At 40.0% G+C, this 12,149-nt stretch overlaps 1 protein-coding gene and 1 pseudogene across 1 annotated transcript in view; one reads left to right on the forward strand and one right to left on the reverse strand.

Annotated features, from left to right (window-relative positions):
* Positions 1 to 12,149, reverse strand: part of XIAP (X-linked inhibitor of apoptosis) — a 56,917-nt gene that overhangs the window by 33,286 nt on the left and 11,482 nt on the right. The window lies entirely within an intron of this gene.
* LOC123792334 (U4 spliceosomal RNA) lies at positions 9,590 to 9,752 on the forward strand (annotated as a pseudogene).

The following is a 12,149-nucleotide window of genomic DNA, read 5'->3' on the forward strand; positions in this document are numbered from 1 at the left end:
CGCTTTGTACCTCAATACTCAGCGCTGGAGATGTTCATTTGTAGAGATCCAGATGCATCTTCCTGCCTCTCAGGCTGGTTCCGAGGTTGTTTAGGCTGGTCTGGTACCTATCCAACTCGACTCAGGGGACCGGCTGAAAAAGGGGTCCCCTACTCCTCCGCCATCTTAACTCACCTCTCTCCTTTAATTCTTATCTTCATTCCCTCTCTCATTGCAAAGCATTCCTTCTGTTGTGTGTCTCACATATATTTGTTAGTGTGCTTTTGAACTCTTCTAATGTATTCAAGTAGTGTGAATTGTATTGAATACAAAATACACAGATTAAAAGGTTTTTACACACAGGACAGATTCGTTCACTTTTTTATACAAAGATTTTAGATCTTCTTCAGTGGGATTATTCCAGGATCACTGACTACACTTTAGGAGAAAGTTATGATATTTATTATTGACAGGTAGAATTTATCATCCATATTATTTTCATTAGGCTATTTATTTCTCACATACCTGCTTAGAACAAATAAGAGTAAGGCTGCCAATTTTCATTCTTTGCTTGACTTCTTTGGTATTTATCATTGTACAATGTGCACGAGCACTCTTGTATGCATGTATATAGAAATTAAGACTATCATGAAATACATAAGTTCCCTACAGCTTATGGGTAATTCCCCCCAAAGCTATTTATTATTATTTTTTTAGATTTTATTTATTTGACAGAGATAGCCAGCCAGCAAGAGAGGGAACACAAGCAGGGAGAGTGGGAGACGAAAAGCAGGCTTGTAGCAGAAAAGCCTGATGTGGGGCTCGATCCCAGAACGCCGGGATCACACCCTGAGCCGAAGGCAGACGCTTAACGACTGTGCCACCCAGGCGCCCCTATTATTATTTTATTTTTATTAAGTAATCTCTATGCCCAATGTGGGGCTCAAACTCAGGACCCCAAGATCAAGAGTCACATGCTCTACTGACTGAGCCAGCCAGGCACCCCTATTAATTAATTTTATGGTAGGTCTACTATGGGCACCTTTATTTTTTTTTAAAGATTTATTTATTTGGGGGGAGGGGCGGGGTAGAGAGAGTCTTAAGGAGACACTGTACTGAGTGCAGAGCCCCATGCAGCCTCAATGCCAGGCTTAATCTCACACCCTGAGATTACGACCCCTTTAACCAACTGTGCCACGTAAGCACCCCTGTGCATGCCTTTAGAAACAGTTGTGCGCTATTCAAACAATGAAGGAATCAAATGAATACGTTCTGAAGGGCATATTCTGTAAATGGTAAAAAAAAAAAAAAATCCTGATTAATTGAAAAAAAAAACTCTAATGTTAACGCAATAGAAAAAAATCCCATGCTGCAGAGAGAAGTATTTTTCTGTGAGATTTAATATCAGAACACTTCAGAAATGTATTAAGCTTTTTAATAAATACCTGCCTTACTTGAAACAAAGATTAACAATGATTTTTTTAAAAAGTTGTTTGGTAGTCAATTATTACTGGCTTAGGCAATTTTAAAAAATGTACTCCGTAATATGAGTCTCAGTTATCACAGCATCTTCGAAAATATAAGTAAGCATTTTCATGTGTGTACCAGTGATGAGAGTCTGCAAATTAATACAAATTTATTTAAGATGGCTAACTAGGAAACTGTCTCTGATCACTGAAAATTAACTACTATAAATACCTATAAAAATTTTTAAGTCAAAATAGCACCTGAATAATAAATCACCATTCTTAACAAATAAGTAGCTTTTTGTTTTTGTTTTTTTTTCTATCAAGCTCATAGATCTCTACAATCTGTCTATGCTTCACTCTTCTGGTCTCTGGAAGAAATTTATCCAATCACTACAGGCTCACTTAATGAACTACAAATTTTGTTTGAGAGAGAGAGCACCCAAGAGAGCACAAGCAGGGGGGAACGGGAGAGGAAGAAGCAGGCTCCCTGGGGGCCCGATGTGGGGCAGGGCTTGAACCCAGGACCCCAGTATTACAACCCGAGCCCAAGGCAGCCGCTCAGCCAACTGAGCCACCCAGGCACCACCAAACTACAAATTCTTAACATTATTCCTGCAACCAGGGGCTTTTGTTAACCTCTCGACATGAAAAAGCATTTCTTAAGTAATTATATTGATATGGCACAGTACAAAAGGGACTAAATGATTGTTACGGGTTGAACTGTGCCCCCACAAAAGATATGTTTAAGTCTTAACCACTGGTTAGGAATATGAACTTATTTGGAAATAGGGTCTTTGCAATGTAATCAAGTTAAGATGAGGTCATTGGGATGGGCCCTCATCTAATATGACTGAAGTCTTTATAAGAAGAGAAGAAACACAGGCACAGAGGCATGTAGGGAAGATGGCCATGTGAATGTGGAGGCAGAGACTGGCGTGATAATGCATCGATAAGCTAAGGAACACCAAGGACCAGTGGCAATGCCAGAAGATACAAGAAAGGGAGGGAACAGAGTCTCCCCAGAGCCTTGAGAGAGAATGTGGCTCTGTCAACACCTTCACTTCCAATTTCTAGCCTCCGGAACTGTGAGAAAATAAATTTCTGTTTTTTTAAGCCATTCAGTTTGTGGTACCTTGTTATGGCAGCCCTAAAAAAAAAAACTAATACAATGACGTTAAAAATATGACAGGAATTATGCAAGCAATATCTCCCTATTAGCTCTCACTGCAGCACTATTATGCTTAAATACATTATGTAATCAAATAAAGGCATCTGTTTAAAACTCAGAAAATGTATGTTTTTAGAATCTCATCTATGACATCTTTGTGGATTCTTCCACTCAAAACCCCAGAATGATTAGTCTTTGTGCCACTACTATATCCTTTATACAATTTGCTGATGATCCAAGTTGTACTAGAACAAGATTTAATAATTTCTGCATGCATGTTTGTATGTGTGTATATATGTAGTACGTTGTTAGAATGAAGGTCCTTTTTGGCAAGGACTGTGTCTAACACACCTGTATTCCCAATGCCTAAGACAATGCACGACATGCAGCAGTGCTTAATAAATGTTGGGCAAAAGAACAAATACTGAACCACCTCTATGAGGTTACTGCTGTTATTATGCCACATCCCACCCACCATCTCCCCTGGACACTTGAGATCACTGTGAGCACTAAAAATTGTTAACATATGCCTAGGCAATGTGAAGAAAATAGGAAATACGTGCATACCATGCAAACAGTATAATTCTTCAGTGATAAAAACCTACTCTAAAATCACACTTCAGGGACACCTGGCTGGCTCAGTGGAAGCATTTGAATCTTGATCTCAGGGTCATGAGTTCAAACCCCACCTTGGGTACAGAGATTACTTAAAAACTTTTTAAAAATTACACTTAAAAAATATTACAGGATTCCGGGGCGCCTGGGTAGCGCAGTCGTTAAGCGTCTGCCTTCAGCTTAGGGCGTGATCCCGGCGTTCCGGGATCGAGTCCCACATCGGGCTCCTCCACTGGGAGCCTGCTTCTTCCTCTCCCACTCCCCTGCTGTGTTCCCTCTCTCGCTGGCTACCTCTCTGTCAAATAAATAAATAAAATCTTAAAAAAAATTATAGGATTCATAAAATTTTTCATAGTAACAATCAAAAATTTATGTGTTCACCATAAAACACCATAATTTCAAAATTATCTTAAGATTCTCTCCTTTTCATTACATGCAGAAATATTACGAGTTTTTCTCATTAGTTGCCTCTTCCCCCTATAGAAGATCAGCACAGAGATCTTTTAAAATAAGGAACATTCTCACTGACCCAAAGGAGGTCAATCCCTCTTTTAATTACCTTAAAGTATTAGCCAGTTAGTTCCCTGTTTAGAAATAGCATTTTGATTTACAAACTTGTAGTATGTATTTAAATTTATAATATTAAGAAGCTAAACTTTTAAAAATGATATGCCCTGAACAAAAAGGGTATATAATTTTTAAAGTTTAGCCTTTATAAACTATATTTACATAAAAGATCAAATTGTAGTCAAATTGTTTGTTTATACTAGTAGGGTTCTTCAAACCATGAAGCATATTTTCTTTTCACTTCATTTTATTTTAATTTAAATAATCTCTACACCCAATGTGGGGCTCAAACTCACAACCCTGAGATCAAAAGTCACATGCTCTTCTGACTGAGCCGGCCAGGCATCCCTCTTTTAACCTAAAATGGTCAACAAAACATTTTTTAGGTTAACTACATTCAATCAAATCAAAAGTTCATTCCCTAAAATTAAGCACTAGGGCCATTAAATGGCATTAATGAGCACTTAGCTCATAAGCTCAGTCAATAACCTCAACTTATGAATACTGCTATATACAATATACCCTTGATCATGAAACCTACTTTTGTAAACACCTGCAAGGGCATACTGAGAATCAACAAAGAAAATATCAATTACATGTTCTATACTTGATATATAAAGTCAGAGTAATACTTAAATTTTGAGCACAGATCTCCAGTCTTTGCCTAATTATTTATAATAACTCCACAGGTACAGTTGCTCAGAATGGACACACAATATGGTATTCCCTCATCTTTTACAAATTATGCAACTGTGTTCCCCAAAACAATGTTTTGCATGAGGAATACACAGGTTTGAGGCTCAATAATTCACTAAAAAGCACAAAAATGCTCAAGATCACTATTACTATTATTTCCTCTTCCATTTCATTGGAAACTGTTCAGAACTTAAGCAATTTACAGTGCTTATTAATCAGTTGCCTTTGATTAAAAACAAACCATCTATGGTCCAAACTGTAGATCCATGATACTATTTATGCTTATTCAGAGCCCAGATCAAAATCTTTGCTAAAATCAGAACAGGCAGAAAAAAATCTCAAGACAGTTATTAACTCAATCTTTAATACAAACAAATGCTTTCCTTTTTATTTAAAAAAATTTTTTTAAAGATTTTATTTATTTATTGGGGGGAGAGAGAACATGAGCAGGGGGAGGGGCAGAGGGAGATGGAGAAGCAGACACCCCACTGAGTGGGGAGCCCGAAGCTGCCGATACCAGGATCCCAGGATCATGACCTGAGCCAAAGGCAGACGCTTAACCGACTGAGCCACCCAGGCGCCCCTAATGTTTTCCTTTTTAAAAGAGGAATTAAAAAAGAATCTTACTACCCAGGTGGTGATCTTTAGTATATTTGTCCTTTCAGAACCTTTTCTGTGTGCATGTACACATACACATTATAAACATTTCTAGAGGGGATTTATTATACATGGTATTTTATAATTCACTTTTTTTCTTTTTTTAAAAGATTTATTTGAGAGTGAGTGAGAGCATAAGAGTGGGGTGAGGGGCAGAGGGAGAAGCAGACTCCCCGATGAGCAGGAACCCCCCTCTCCCCCGCCATGCGGGGCTTAATCCGGGGACTCCAGGATAACCTGAGCCAAAGGCAGGCACTTAACCGACTGAGCCACCCAGAAGCCCTTGCTTTTTTTCCATTTAATAATATACCACAAGCATCTTCCCAAATCAATCTTTATCTAAATTAGAACATTATTTTAAATGGATGACTAGCACATAACTATACAAATGCATCATGACCTCATTAAGTCATATTTCTGAATACTAATTTTAGATGTATATTTTTAAAGAGAGACAATACACACATGATCGAACAATTCAAGAAGTCACCTCATTCATGCTACCCTGTACCTTAAACCCTCTGGTTTCCCTTGAAGGGTTTCAGAACAAGTCTTCCCAAAATATTCCACTTTGGCATGTGGATTACTTTAAGAAGTCAACCAAGGCCCAAAGACTTAGGAAAAACTTTTACCTTCCCCTCAACTGCCTAAAGGAATTTAGATAAAGGGCCTGGTCCAGGAAGAGTACATCAGAGATAACTACAAAGAATTTGGGCTAAGTGTGCTTAAGCTGGGGGAAGCTCTGCGGGGCCTGGAGATCAAATTCCTCTCTGTGTCCCACTCTCTCTGTATGGCCTGGCAAACATTTGTTTATCAAACATTTGCTCTTCCCACCTTCTTGTAAACTGTCTTCCTCCCCTTTGAAGTCTCAGACCCCTACCCCCCTTCTCCTTAGCTAAGGATGGTAAATAAACCTCAACCACCTGACTGCCTATGGCTCTCATATTCTTATGTGGTTTCTGTACATACTTAGTTAAATTTGTTTTTCTCCTGTTAATCTGTTTTATATCAATTTACCAGCCAAAGAACCTGGGATAGTAGAGGAAAAAACTTTTCTCCCCAACAGTTGGTGAGCCCCGCACGAGCAACTTTACTGACTGATCACTGCTTGTGCCAGGGCTAGGGCAGCTAAGAAATCCTGGCACCTCTGACAGGCGTGGCAGAAGGTAAGAATTCTTACCATGTCAGTCTTCTGGATCTCTGCCTGAAGGGTCCAGTGGAAATGAGAGTGGTGAGAGTTCTTTTTTTTCCTTTTCTAAATTTAGATTAGCAGGAAAAAATATCTGTGAAACTAGTTCCTTGGGTATAGCAACTCTGGTAAAGATCTGTTATGAGTACTCTTGATTTTTTTTTTGAGTACTCATGATTTTTATTGATTCTTTTCCTCCCAGAGACGGTCCCTGTTTTTCTTTGTCTCTGTTGTGTTGTTTGTCATAAGAAGGAAGACCATAGGGTAGAGAACACAGGCATAGGCCCCATAAGTCTGCTGTTCAAGCTGGCCTCACTGATTGGTGAATTCAGGTTTCTCACCAGACTGGTGTTTGTTTAGACAAACTTTGCTGTGGGTTAATGAACACATGAGGTAAATAAAGGCTGTTGCTAAGAAACATCTCAGAAGCCAAAGCCACAAGACTGGAGGGCATGGGTCAAGTATTTAAGAGCTATTACAGCACTGGCCACCTAATCCAAAGACTTCTGTATTAGAATAAGTTGGTCACAGAACAGGTTAGATTTACATTAGGTCACTTGCTAAACTCAAAAAAATTTCCATGCAAGTTACTCTGCAAACCACCACATGATCCCCAAACCAGTGGCACATCCCTTTTAGGTATTAGTTTGGCTCTGAGAGATCCAAGGCTTAGCTAAAGCTGTTAACATACATATACAAAAAGCTGGATGAGGTTTTCCTTTTGTCTTGTTCTATGTCTTCAGAGTGTGGCTGTGTGACCAGTGAGGATATTCTCTCTTTTGTCTCTGCCAGCCAAAAGATGCACATACCAGTGTGCATGTTGGTGGCCAAACAGACTGGGGTTCTGAGACATGAAGTCCCCAGCAGCACTCTTCATCCAACTGTGCCAGCTCTCAGGGGAGTCTGTCATAACGGGTCCCAGTCCATAAGGGGCTTTTGTTATGTCAGCCTTCGTTGTTTTGTTAGTGCTGGAAAAATCCTATTCTAGTAGTGCCTGGTGGGTGTCAGATTAGTGGGTCTGGGACTGGAGGTGTTCTTGTGGGAAAACAGAGACACTATTTTCACACCATTCTTACAGCTTGTGACAACAAAGGGCTTTACTTTCTTAGACTATCTTTGGGAGTGAACTTTCAGGATCTTGTAAGGACTGCATCCTTTGCACTCTCTTGTGGGGTACCTCTTGCATCCTTGGTTAAGCCATAAAAAGGCTTCCTGATTTGAACTGCTATTGACATTAACAGATGCTACTTGTTGGGGCACCTGGGTGGTTGAATCAGTGAAGCATCTGGCTCTTGATTTCAGTTCAGGTCACGATCTCAGAGTCATGAGATCGAGCCCCATGTCAGGCTCTGTAATCAGGGGGAAGTCTGCTTGAGATTCTCTCTCCTCTCCCTCTGCCCCTCCCCACCCCATGCGGGCACGCTCTAAAATAAATAAATCTTAAAAAAAATAGATGCTACTCGTCAATGGCCAGATGATGGATCTTCTGAAATGAATAAGTTCCATATTTGAAAATGTTTTTAGAGAGCTCTCATTCTAAACCATTGTCTTAATGGTACCTATGGGAAGACCAAATTAAAAAGTAGACACAAAGATACAGAAGAGCTAGCCTTAGAGACTCCCCTAACAAGATGAAAGAATAGAAATTAGAATGAAAATTAAAGTCCTCAGTATGAATTCCATTTCTTAAAATCTGGCCCATCTCTTCAGCAAATTCCTTTAGCTCCCAAAGCTCCTTCACCTTCCTCAGAAAATCCCTTAAAACACCCAGCTGCTTGCTTTAGCTTCCCTTTCCTTACAAGATTTACAGGGAGCACTCCAGCATGATCTCTAAGCCCAGGGTAGACAGGTTACTCATGGAAATACTGAAAGTCAGAAAATAAATTTAACAGAAGCACCCAGGATGGACAATAAGGCTCAGACATAAGGCTTATTTTGTTGGGTTCTGTAATCAGGCTCCTCCAGCTTCCAGCCTTCCTATGCAATGTCCCAAAAAATTCATGTCCCCTAGACAGCAGCAGATCTTTTAAATTATAAAGCCCTTTTACCTCTACTTTCAGGAGACTACCAAATTTCAAGAGGAATTAAAAAGATTAATGGCCATTTACAACCCCACTCAGAGGGATCCTGTTTGGCTGCTAAGGGGTATTCTTTCCACCCATGATTATGCTGCAGTTTTCAGACAAGCCAGACCACCCCCTGCAAACCAACCCCTGCCTGGAATTTCTCCTAGGCTCTCCTACAAATATTAACTGAAGGCGCTGTTTGGGGGCCAACAGGAAGGCTTTTCCCCTTAAGGTGAATTCAAGGTTGAACTGTACACTGAGAAAGGTGGCCTTTATTAAAATGCTTTATACAGATTTTACAAAGGCATACTGCATTAAACTCGGAAAATGCTTGCTGTCTATCTGGCTAAAAACTGACAAGATATCTAAAATATTTTTTTCAGGGGTGCCTGGCTGGTTCAGTCGGCAGAACATGCAACTCTTGGGGCGCCTGGGTAGCACAGCGGTTAAGCGTCTGCCTCGGCTCAGGGCGTGATCCTGGCGTTGTGGGATCGAGCCCCACATCGAGCCCCACATCGGGCTCCTCTGCTGGGAGCCTGCTTCTTCCTCTCCCACTCCCCCTGTTTGTGTTCCCTCTTTCGCTGGCTGTCTCTGTCGAATAAATAAATAAAATCTTTAATAAAAAAAAAAAAAGAACATGCAACTCTTGATCTCAGGGTCATGAGTTCAAGCCCCACAATGGGCATAAAGCTTACGTAGCTCTGTGGTAGGAGACTGGCCAGACTGAAAGCTAATATTCAGAGCCTGACAGGAACTTTTTTGGCCTCGTCCCCTCAGTTAAAATAAAACTACGTACCCAGAGGGAAAGAAAAAGCTTCTAAAGCCCTTGTGAGAGGATTTATGGGTGGATCAACCTATGCAACCCATTTAAGTTGCAACCCGATTCTTTGAGGAACTGAGAGCACCTGTCCTTATCTTACAAATCGTTGCAAAACTAGAAATGCAACTCTAGAGGCAATTCAAAGTTCACCTATTCCTTTTTTCCACTCCCAAAACTTCTATTTATCTCACAAGACTTGTAAATATCGGCCTAAAGAAACCAAAATCTTTCTTGGAGGAACTTGCACTCTTTCCCTGTGCCTTTGAGATGTAAGTGTAAACTCTAACCTAGACTATCCCCAATTCCTAAGAGTGGTGTGAAAATAAAAAGGGGGGGCGAGACTTTTTAAAAATACCAACTGCTGGCTTTGTGCAGTGGCAGTATCGCAGCCAATGAGGTTTATCTGAGGCGTGATGACTGCTATTACAAACTGCTAGAAAGGCTTTTGTGCCCAAACTCTAGACTACAGCCTCCTTAAATATTACTTGTCAAGGACAAATACAAATCTTATAAGTCTTCATAAATATGAGCAAAAAGCTTCTATTCAGGTAAGCTAAGCTTATTCTGTTTTTAAGACTGTATTTATTTTTTTTTAGCGAGAGCCTTAAGTGCTTGCAAGCACGAGCAGGGGGAGGAACAGAGGGGGAGAGGGAGGAGGGGAAAGAATGTCAAGAGGACTCTGCCCTGAGCACAGAGCCTGGTGTGGGGCTTGATCTCATGACACTGAGTTCATGACCTGAGTCGAAACAAAAAAGTCAATAGCCACCCAGGTGCCCCCCAACTGTTCTCTTATAAGCGAGTGAATTTTGCATTATCATACCCACTTCACAGCAAAAATGCCCCATGTGGGGCCTGAACTCACGACCCCAAAATCAAGAGTCACATGTTCTATCCACTGAGCCACAGAGGCACCCCTCTCATGGTAAAAATTTTAAAACAAAAACTACAAGGTCTCTACTCGTCTATATGTTTATCTGTGTGTTGTAGATGGGTGGCATTTTCTATCTCTGGATGGTATTACTAAAGTTAATTTGTAAAAGGCTCTATTTAATTGGCTTAAAATTAAGTGCTTATTTTTTTAAAAGATTTTATTTATTTATTTGACAGTGTGAGAGAGCACAAATAAGGGGAACAGTAGAAGGAGAGGGAGAAACAGGCTTCCCACTGAGCAGGGAACCTGATGTGGGACTCGATCCCAGGACCCTCGGATCATGACCTGAGCCGAAGGCAGACACTTAAACATCTGAGCCACCCGGGAGCCCCTAAAATTAAGTGCTTATAAATTAAGTATCCCTAAAGTTCTCAGAAACATAACAGAAATTAACCCGAATGCTTCTCAGGTTCATGTGATCTGGAAAAATATTCAGTACTGAAGCCAGCTGAAGTTCATTAGTTTAAGATAGGAGTCTGCTTGAGACTCTCTCCTCCTCGCCCTCTGCCTCCCCCTCACCTGGGCTCGCTCTCTCTCAAGTAAATATTTAAAAAATAAAAAATACTGGGTATTATACGCAATGAATCATGGAACACTACATCAAAAACTAAGGATGTACTATACAGTGACTAACATAACATAATAAAAAAATTTAAAAATAAATAAAAAAATAAAATAGGCATGTCTTTAGAGTTATCAATACTGAATATAATGCAGACATTCAACTTGTATTCTGCCTAGGTTTACTAGTCAAATAAGTTTCTATTATAGCCCTTACGAAAATTGTCAGCAAGAAAAATAGCTTGGGATGATGGCTGTCTAATGTCTCATGAAGTTTTTGTGAGTAGTCTAAACATAACTGTTTAGAGCAAGTGATTTAGATAGATGTAAGATGTAAACGGGATAAGAGTTTTTTGTTGAATTTTTGAGCAATAACTGTATTTTACAGCATGTGTACTTAAAAATAGCTTCTAAAATCTTTTTGGTAACTGTATTTTTTTTTTTTTACATTTTCTTTATTTATTTGACAGAGAGAGAAAGCACAAGCAGGGAAAGCAGCAGGCAGAGGGAGAGGGAGAAGCAGGCTCCCACCGAGCAGGCAGCCCAATGAGGGGCTTGATCCTAGGACCCCAGGATCATGACCTGAGCTGAAGGCAGACGCTTAACTGACTGAGTCACCCAGGCGCCCCCTTTTTGGTAACTTTAAAGTTTAGAGTCTTCCTAAGTTAAATGATGGAAGCTCATTGAATATCTAATTTCCAAATAAGATGAAATACTGAAACATTACTGAACATAGGTTTTTATCTAGTTTTGGCTTCCTACTACAGATAGACTAAAGATAAATATGGGTCTATTAGTAAACATGTCTTATGCCACATTAAGAAACTGTAAAATGAAGAAGCATATGCTTCTAGGAATTATGAAATGTAGTCATAAATTTGCCAATCTAAAAGAATACAGGTGTAACAGTTCACAATTGCTTACTACTTAGTTTTGACTAGAAAAAAAAGCAGGTTGTGTTTTTAGCTAAGAAAGTGCATGAGGTATGGAGATGCATTTGTGTTACAGGAAGAGTAAATTTGTTCTGAAGTAAAACTGGTTATTTCAAAATGGGAAAGGTGAAAAGGAAGGACAAACAGAAAGTTGGGAACTGAGAGAGAAAGAGAAAATTCTACCTCATGTAATCAACCTGGCTAAAATTGAGTTGTTGGGGCACCTGGGTGGCTCAGTTGGTTAAGCATCTGCCTTTGGCTCAGGTCATGATCCTGGGGCCCTGGATCAAGCCCCGATTCAGGCTCCCCACTGAGCAGGGAGCCGGCTTCTCCCTCTCCCTCTGCCCTTCCCCCCCACTCCATGCTCACTCTCTCAGGCTCTCTGTCTCTCTCTCTCAAATAAATAAAATCTTAAAACTGAATTGTTATTACAAGGGTTTTTGTTAAATTAAATTTTATTTTTTAAAAGATTTTACTTGAGTGAGCGACTGCGCTAGCA

The sequence above is a fragment of the Ursus americanus genome, chromosome X, assembly GCF_024610735.1.
Source record: "Ursus americanus isolate L20-20 chromosome X, mUrsAme1.1.p, whole genome shotgun sequence".
In the NCBI taxonomy this organism is placed as follows: Eukaryota; Metazoa; Chordata; class Mammalia; order Carnivora; family Ursidae; genus Ursus; species Ursus americanus.